The sequence below is a fragment of the Anomalospiza imberbis genome, chromosome 2 (assembly GCF_031753505.1).
Source record: "Anomalospiza imberbis isolate Cuckoo-Finch-1a 21T00152 chromosome 2, ASM3175350v1, whole genome shotgun sequence".
NCBI classification, from domain to species: domain Eukaryota; kingdom Metazoa; phylum Chordata; class Aves; order Passeriformes; family Viduidae; genus Anomalospiza; species Anomalospiza imberbis.
In genome coordinates, this window is record NC_089682.1 from 104,388,154 (window position 1) to 104,395,781 (window position 7,628).

The 7,628-nt window shown below is 36.7% G+C and overlaps 1 long non-coding RNA gene across 3 annotated transcripts; it reads right to left on the reverse strand.

Moving 5' to 3' along the window:
- Positions 1-952: 952 nt before the first annotated feature.
- On the reverse strand, positions 953-7,285 carry LOC137469567 (uncharacterized). Of its 3 annotated transcripts, XR_010996589.1 has the most exons (4): positions 7,213-7,285; positions 3,164-3,631; positions 2,865-3,046; positions 953-1,309 (listed from the first exon to the last, which is right to left on the reverse strand). It is a non-coding gene; the product is annotated as an uncharacterized lncRNA (long non-coding RNA). The 3 variants fall into 3 exon arrangements; XR_010996591.1 differs by lacking the exon at positions 2,865-3,046 and having other exon boundaries at positions 3,164-3,374; XR_010996588.1 differs by lacking the exon at positions 2,865-3,046.
- Between the last annotated feature and the right edge of the window lie 343 nt (positions 7,286-7,628).

The following is a 7,628-nucleotide window of genomic DNA, read 5'->3' on the forward strand; positions in this document are numbered from 1 at the left end:
TTATTAAACAGATTTCATCACTGCAAATTTAATGAAAGATGCACCAAACTGAACCCAAGCATTTCATTACTTACAAAAAGCTCTGTATGCTTACATGAGGAAAAGCAATGAGACTTAGACAGCCAATAATGCTGCAGCTTTAAAAAGTCTAGAGGAACAAAATTACTTTTGTTCACTATAGACAGATATATATATAACAATGCCTTTTATCAATATTGTATTAATCTGTGCTTAAAAAGAATTAATTTCCCAAAGTGATAAGAACAGTGATTGTTTTCTATCAAGAGTAAAAACATAATAAAATGAGACAGAAAACACATATTACTAAAGAAAATAACATTTATTTGGCTGCAACGCAGCTTTCTTGAACAGAAAGATCAGTTAAGGCTATTTGTGGGATAGGGACCAAATTTGTTGCATCTGTTGTGATGCATCTCTTTTTCTTCTTTTTATAAAAATGAGAGTGTAGAGCACACAGGTAGAAATTATTAGTATTGTTCTGTACAAATATTCGGTACACATTATACTTGGTAAAATTCTTATTTTAAAGAAAACAAGCTGAGAGACTTGAAATTCCTCTTGTGCTTTATGCTTCAGCTAGATTCTTCTGTAGTAAAATGAGAAGGCCATAGGAAGTCCACAGGAAGAAATTGTTAGGATGATAGAAAAATCTGTTAAAATTTTAGGTCATACCATGGAAACATTGTACAACTGAAATGTTGATTCTTAACAGAAACAAAATGCATTTTTCAGGAGCAAGTAAATAACAAATACTCAAAGAGATGAATAAGGGTTTCATTAATAACACTAATGGAGAGATATTTAATCTCTTTGCCTCTGTATATAAAATATTGTATATAAAGTATTAGAAATAAAGCTATAAATTAAACTTCAAACAAGACATTCTTCTTCCCCCTACCCGCTCTGGTGAGAGAGGGACAGAGGCAGACACTACGGGTTGAAATAACCAATTACTGAAATTCAATGGAATAATGCACAGAGCAACAATATTGACAACAAAAGCATACACAATAAAAAGTGCTTTACACAAAAAAAGGTGTTCACCACCTTGACTCAGTTCCCAGAGTCAGAGACGATGAAAAACAGTGATGGACAGAACCCTGGCAAGCTGGATCATCTGCATTGCAGTGCACCACCTGCTTCTGAACCACACCGCTGCTCTGGTTCAATTGAGATGTGGAAATCAAATATGCAGGGCAGTTCCTGTAGTGGCCACTATGTCATGTAATAGATAATATGGCATTTCATATCCAGAGAAATAGATCCTCTCAAATCATTTATTCTATAACTTGAGAATGATACAGTATAAGATTAAATCCAGAGGATTGGAAGCTAGACTTCCTTTTGAATAAACTGAAGAGACTGGCAAAGAGTTTTAGCACTTCTAAATCTTATCTTGTCATCAATTAATCAATACTATCAGGATTATTCTTAATAAAACCTTTTAAACACACTGGATTGCTGAACGTCTTAACCTATGGGGCTCATTGAGTATAATTTGTGTCCAAACAAGTGTGTAAGATTGCATTCTTCTTCAGCAACCTTGTTTAATTGTTAATTGTATGGAAAATTTGGATCCTTAAATGTTGACACCTGAGGTGAAGCAGGTAATCAATACACAGACATGATTTATTCCTACCAGTAAAGTCTTCCCATTTACCCACTACTTCATACATCAGACTGACAACTTTTCTGCTTCTCTGTATTTAGGAATTAAAAGTCACTTTAATTTTACATGATCTTGTTCCTTGGAGAAAGTTTTATGCCTGTAAATTTTATCCCTATTTTCAGATCCCTGATTTATTTCTTACACCTGATAAAACAACTGTCTTCACAAACTGAGGAAAACTGCAAAATGTTTTCAGGACATTCCTTCTTTCTTTGCGAGCTTGGTAAGCAACCATGTTCCATTGAACTGATTCTCTCAAAATTACAGGATGGCTTACAGAGAATAAATCAATTGTAAATTCTTAAATAATACTAAATCTTCTTCCTAAAATAGCAAGACAAGCCAACACAGCAGATTCCCCCCATTTGATCTTCAGTTTCTACATCCAGACCATCCACTACACTCCTGTTTCTGTATTTTATTCAGTGAAATCATGACTTTTTCCTCATTGACACTTTTTTCTTCTCTCATTTAGGTTTAGATTGGCTGTTAGGGAGAAATTCCTTACTGTGAGGCAGTGGAAGAGATTTCCCAGAGAAGTTGTAAATACCCCATTCTTGGAAGTGTTCAAGGCAATGTTGGCTGGAAATCTGATCAACCAGGTCTGGTGGAAGGTGTCCCTGCCCATGGCAGGGAAGATGGAATTAGATGGTCTTTAAGGTTCCTTCCAACCCAGGCCATTCTATGATTTTATAGAAATCTCTTTTTATAACACTTCTACCAAAGGTTTAGGATGGGTGCAGCTGAATTTGTTCTTTACTGGATCTGGGTCTTGAACTTTTGCTTTAACAGAGAGATATCTATTCGTTACCATTTCTTTCTTTTTTTCCCTCCCTCATTTATATCAAAAAGCTCTTTGAGGCATAAGCAGTTCCTCTAAAAAAAGCAAAGCCCAGTGAGAATCACAACATCTGCCAGGGCTTATACGTGCTGTTATACACCATTTAGTTAACACTAATTGCAACCAGTCCATGAGGCTCAGTCATTGATTGATGAAATTAATGGTCAGTATCTGGCTGATACTAACTGAAGCAGTAGGATTCATATATATCTATCCAACTACAAAACTAATGAATCACAGGTCACAGCTGCATTGCTACTTCATGCTTAACAAAAATGTACTGTTAGCAGGGCAACCGGGGAATGTAAGGGATGGCTGCTTTTTACTAGCCACCTCTTTTTGAAGAATGGCCAGGGCACTTGAAGGGCAGTAAATTAGCCTAATTAGCCTGTTCCCTCCTTACAACAAATCTTTTTTTTAATCAATGGTACTTGAAGATAGCCTGCTGTTGTGGTTTAACCCCAACTGGCAACTAAGCACTACAGAGCCGCTCGCTCATGCCCCCACCAATAGGACTGGGGAATGAATCAGAAGACTAAAAGGGAAAAAGCTTGTAGGCTGAGATAAAGACAGTTTAATAGGGAAAGCAAAACTCATATATGCAAGCAAAGTAAAACAGGAAATTCATTCACCACTTTCCATGGCAGGCAGGTGTTCAGCCATCTCCAGGAGAGCTGGGCTCCATCATGTGTGACAGTTACTTGAGAAGACAAATGCCAGCACTCTGAATGTTCCCTCCTTCCTTCTTCCCCAGGCTTTATATGCTGAACATGATGCCATAAAGTTTGGGAAATCACTTCAGTCAGATGCAGTTACATGTCTCAGCTGTGTCTCTCTCAACTCCTTGATGGGATGTAAGAGAAAGAGAAAAGGCCTTGACACTGTGGAAGCACTGCTCAGCAGCAACAAAACCATCCCTGTGTTATCAACACTGTTTTAAGCACAACTCCACAAGACAACTGTGAAGGAAATTTACTCTAGCCCGGACAAAATTAGCACACCCACTGAGGTGATTTCCTGTATCTTGTCTCTGCTGGTCTCTGCACAGAGGACTGGCCATAATTTTGCTGGGAGTAGCTCTTCACTCCTGCAGAGATGGCCTAGGCAGTGAACGTAACGAAAACACTTTTGATTCAATCTTTTTAATGTTCACCTCTCTTTCTTATGAAATTACAAACATCAAGACATGCCTATAGAGGTTCTGAGTGTTGGTCTAGAAGGCTTCACTTGCATATTTTCAAATGTAAATGACTCTTCATTAAGTTTCTTACAAAGAAGCATATGTACAAATCTTGCATAAGACAACTCCCACTTCTTGAAAGGTGATGTGGGATCAGAGCATTGCTTAATCACATCTAATAAAGAGTTACCAGCATTGTCTGTTTAATTTTGTCAGGTTCTTGGAATTTCTCTGTGGAAGTTAAACCTTTTCAGTAAATAAGTGTCATTAAATAAAAAGTTTTGAATACTCTCAGAAGTTTTGTTTCCAAACTCCAGTCAATACAATTAAGGAAGTAAATAATTCTGCCCAGCTATATGCCTCCTGAGGATGAACAATTGGTGAAACTAAATATTTAGTGAATTTCACTTTTTTTTTTTTACCTGCAAAAAGATTCTTGGTCTTTCCAGAGTTCTTGATGGACTGAGCAAGAAGCATGTACACTATAATTTTTCACTATATTATAATAAAGTTAACTTTTTCTAAATGTCACCATTTAAATTTCATGGGGCATGAAATCTACTTTTGAAATGAAAATTAAAGCCCTTTCCCAAATAAAAAGTCTAATCTTATAGCCAAAAACACTTCATATATCCTGACATTATTAACTTTGGAGGGCTGCCTGTAAGTTGATAAAACTATCTGACATATTAAACTGAATTTCATTTCTATAATTATGTTACAGAATATTTTAAATATATAAAGTTGTAAGACTAATATTAATGTGAATTTAGCAGTATTTTCATTTACTAACAATAAATCTAAATGCCCTTCATTTTAACATGTTAATCGTAACATAAATACTAACATATTTTTTCTGAAGAAAACTCTTTTTGGACTTAAAATGGTGCTTAATGTCAAAAAAAGACAACACTGCACTAATCTCAAGGAAGCTCAACATTAAATATACTCACTTGCTATTGAAGTTATAATATATTCTGTATTTTCTGTTTGAAAAGGAGAAAAAAGATTTTTATCACATTCTGTACAGTTGTAATTGCACTCATACTTTATAGCAATCCAGTTAATTCATTCATTACTGTGACACCTAAAGCCAAGGCTTTTTGCAGGGATTTAAAAAGAAACATAAACAGAACTGAAGATTTTCAAATGTCCTCAGCTCAGAGTTTCTAAAACTCAAACTAGACGGAAATAAAAAAGAGAAACCCATAAAACTCTTACCAAAACCCCCGTAATATCTCTTTGGAGGATATTAGGTATTGATAAAAAAAATTGCCTTTTCTTTAGTTTGGTTTTGAACATTAGACTTGGTCTTATTTCCATTTCAACAGTCTGTGTTACAAGAACAATGAGATAGGCAGATGTATAAAAATAGAGTTTACTTTTTATGTCGGTATAGCATTTTCCCCCGATGCAGAACAAATACTGAAGACTTTAATCCTGTGTTATTTAATATCTTATTTACCATATAGCCCAGACATATATTAGATGATAAAACATCTTGAGAAAATAAGCATGAAATATCAGCTGTGTTCACAGCTTCTTTATGGTGAAAAAGTATGGAAAAGTTACCAACTTTTTTCATAGGTATCAATAAAATGTGCTTTCAGATGTTCAATTCAAAAGGAAAAATCAGTCTCATGGCTTAGACACTGGGCTGAATTTTGAAAACCCTGTTTTAATTTCTGAATTCAGAACTCCTCTCTACTCACATACTTATTAATTTTATCATCCTCTAATCTACAGTGAATTTTACCACTCTCCCAAGAACTGGTCCTACATCAGTTACTTCACATTCCAGCTGAGAGATCTGTGCTTCCCCTGACCCTTTAAACTTGCAAATCTTCTGTTTACCTTTTTTGTAGGTAATGCATCTTCAACAGATTTGTCCGGGATGAAGCTGCTCTCAAATCAATCTGTTGGCACCAGGTGCAGCAGTCAAGAAAGCTGCTGCCAACCGAAGATTTTTTTTATCTCAGTTGTATCTCTTGCCTTGAGTGTAATGGGATCCATCCCCATTCACTGTTGAAGTCCTCCATAAAAACTTGTTCAGTTTCGTTTTGCTCTGGGGTTAAGGGCAGATGACACATGCTAGCACCAGTGCCAGCACCGTGACAGACCACAAGAGGAAGTGCATGGCAGCACAGGGAGCACAGACCACAGCTGGGATTCCCCTGGCTACCCCCAAAGCCACGGAGCTGGGCGTGCTGTGACATGGGCTGAGCATTGAAAAGCAGGGAGCTGGTTGGTCCTACTACCCCTTTTCTCCTGTGATTTCATGCATGAGGTGATTTGTGAGACTTATTTTGTAACTGCTTGCTTTGACCCTCCTTTGCATTATGAAATTGAAAGACAGATGTTTAGTGCTGAAAAAACAAGTTCAGTTACAGTGCTGCTGAGTCCCCATATTTCCATGCATCTATACTGTAGAACTCAGTGTTGTCAAGTGCCCAAAGTTCACAGAAACAGGCCTGTGGCAGCACAGGCCGAGAATGAAAAGGAAGAAAAAAGAGAAAGTAGCAATGCCCTTTAACCTTGATCAAAGTAATTGTGTTGTGTTTCAACAGAGAGCCTTTAAACATTCTCCTTGAGCTAGTACTGTTATGATAACTTGAGTAATTTACACTGCTCTTGTTTTGTGTAATAGTGTTCTCTTAAATTCCAAGTGTGTTATATGTAGGGATGCACAGGCACACACACACACACACCTACCAGAAATTTTTTTTTGACATTCCCACTAGATGAAAAGCACTTGAGTCACTGCCTCTCGCAGACACCCAATTGAAGCTGCCAGCTATAAAAGAGCATTAAGTGATCTCTCTGTGAGAGTTCCTTATGTAATTCCAATTAAAAAAAAAATTAAAAAGCATAAAATTGTCTTTATCAGCTGTTTAAACAGTACTATATTTGACATGATTTGGGCAAGGACTGTTCACATGATCCCTTGTACCATCTGAAGCTTCTGTTGTCTTTAGGTATCAAAAACTTGAAGCTCTCAAGGATAGGTTTAAGCATAGTTAACTACAGACTTGAAAAAGTTGCATTCACATCTGCAGTCAGAGGCTCCTTTACTTGGAGAAAGGCACAGTCCTAGACAATTCAAGGGCTATATCTTAAATGCTCCTTAGGAATGAATGACCCTTAGGAGGTGCATAACATTCTTACTTGGCTGACAAGGGAGTCTAGGCTGACTAGATCATATTTCAGCATCTGACTTTCAGGCGTTTAACAGTGGGCAGAGGAAGCCAAATCCATTTGTCTGTGGGTTAAATTGTCGCTATGAATTGTTACAATAGAAACACCTAATTTTCCTGCCATTGACAATCTTAGAGACAGGGGTTATCATCCATTAAAGAAAAACATTTTGTCCTATATCCTTCAAGATTTCTTATGTGAATCTGAGATTTGAAGCCTGCCATATGTGCAGACACCAGATGTTCTTTTCAACTGCCAGATAAGGTAATAAAAGACAGCAAGGATATGGAAAGCCATTATACCTACCTGAATGCTGCAAACCTGCAGGAAATGTAAAGTTGTTGCTACTGCAATACATGCCAAAAATGCATGTGGCATGCCTGCATCATATCTGTAAAGAACAGTAGCCAAAATATGTTTTGAAGATGTCAGATCAAGGAAAGTACATTCATTCCTATTTTATCGGAAGCATTTTCAAATTACAATGCTGTCTCACTGTCATGAACATAAAGCTGTGACTTCCTTTGGTTTTCTATATCACTTCATGCAGATTTTCTAAAAATGCTTATGAGACAAATGTTTTCAGAGACTAGCCCTATCACAGAAGCTCCAACTGATCTTTCATACAGGCTAAAAATAAGATCTCATTTGAGCAGCACTAACTTTTATCACTTTTATTACCTGTTGTCTTTTCTGTTGCAATCAATATGGTGAATGTCTAT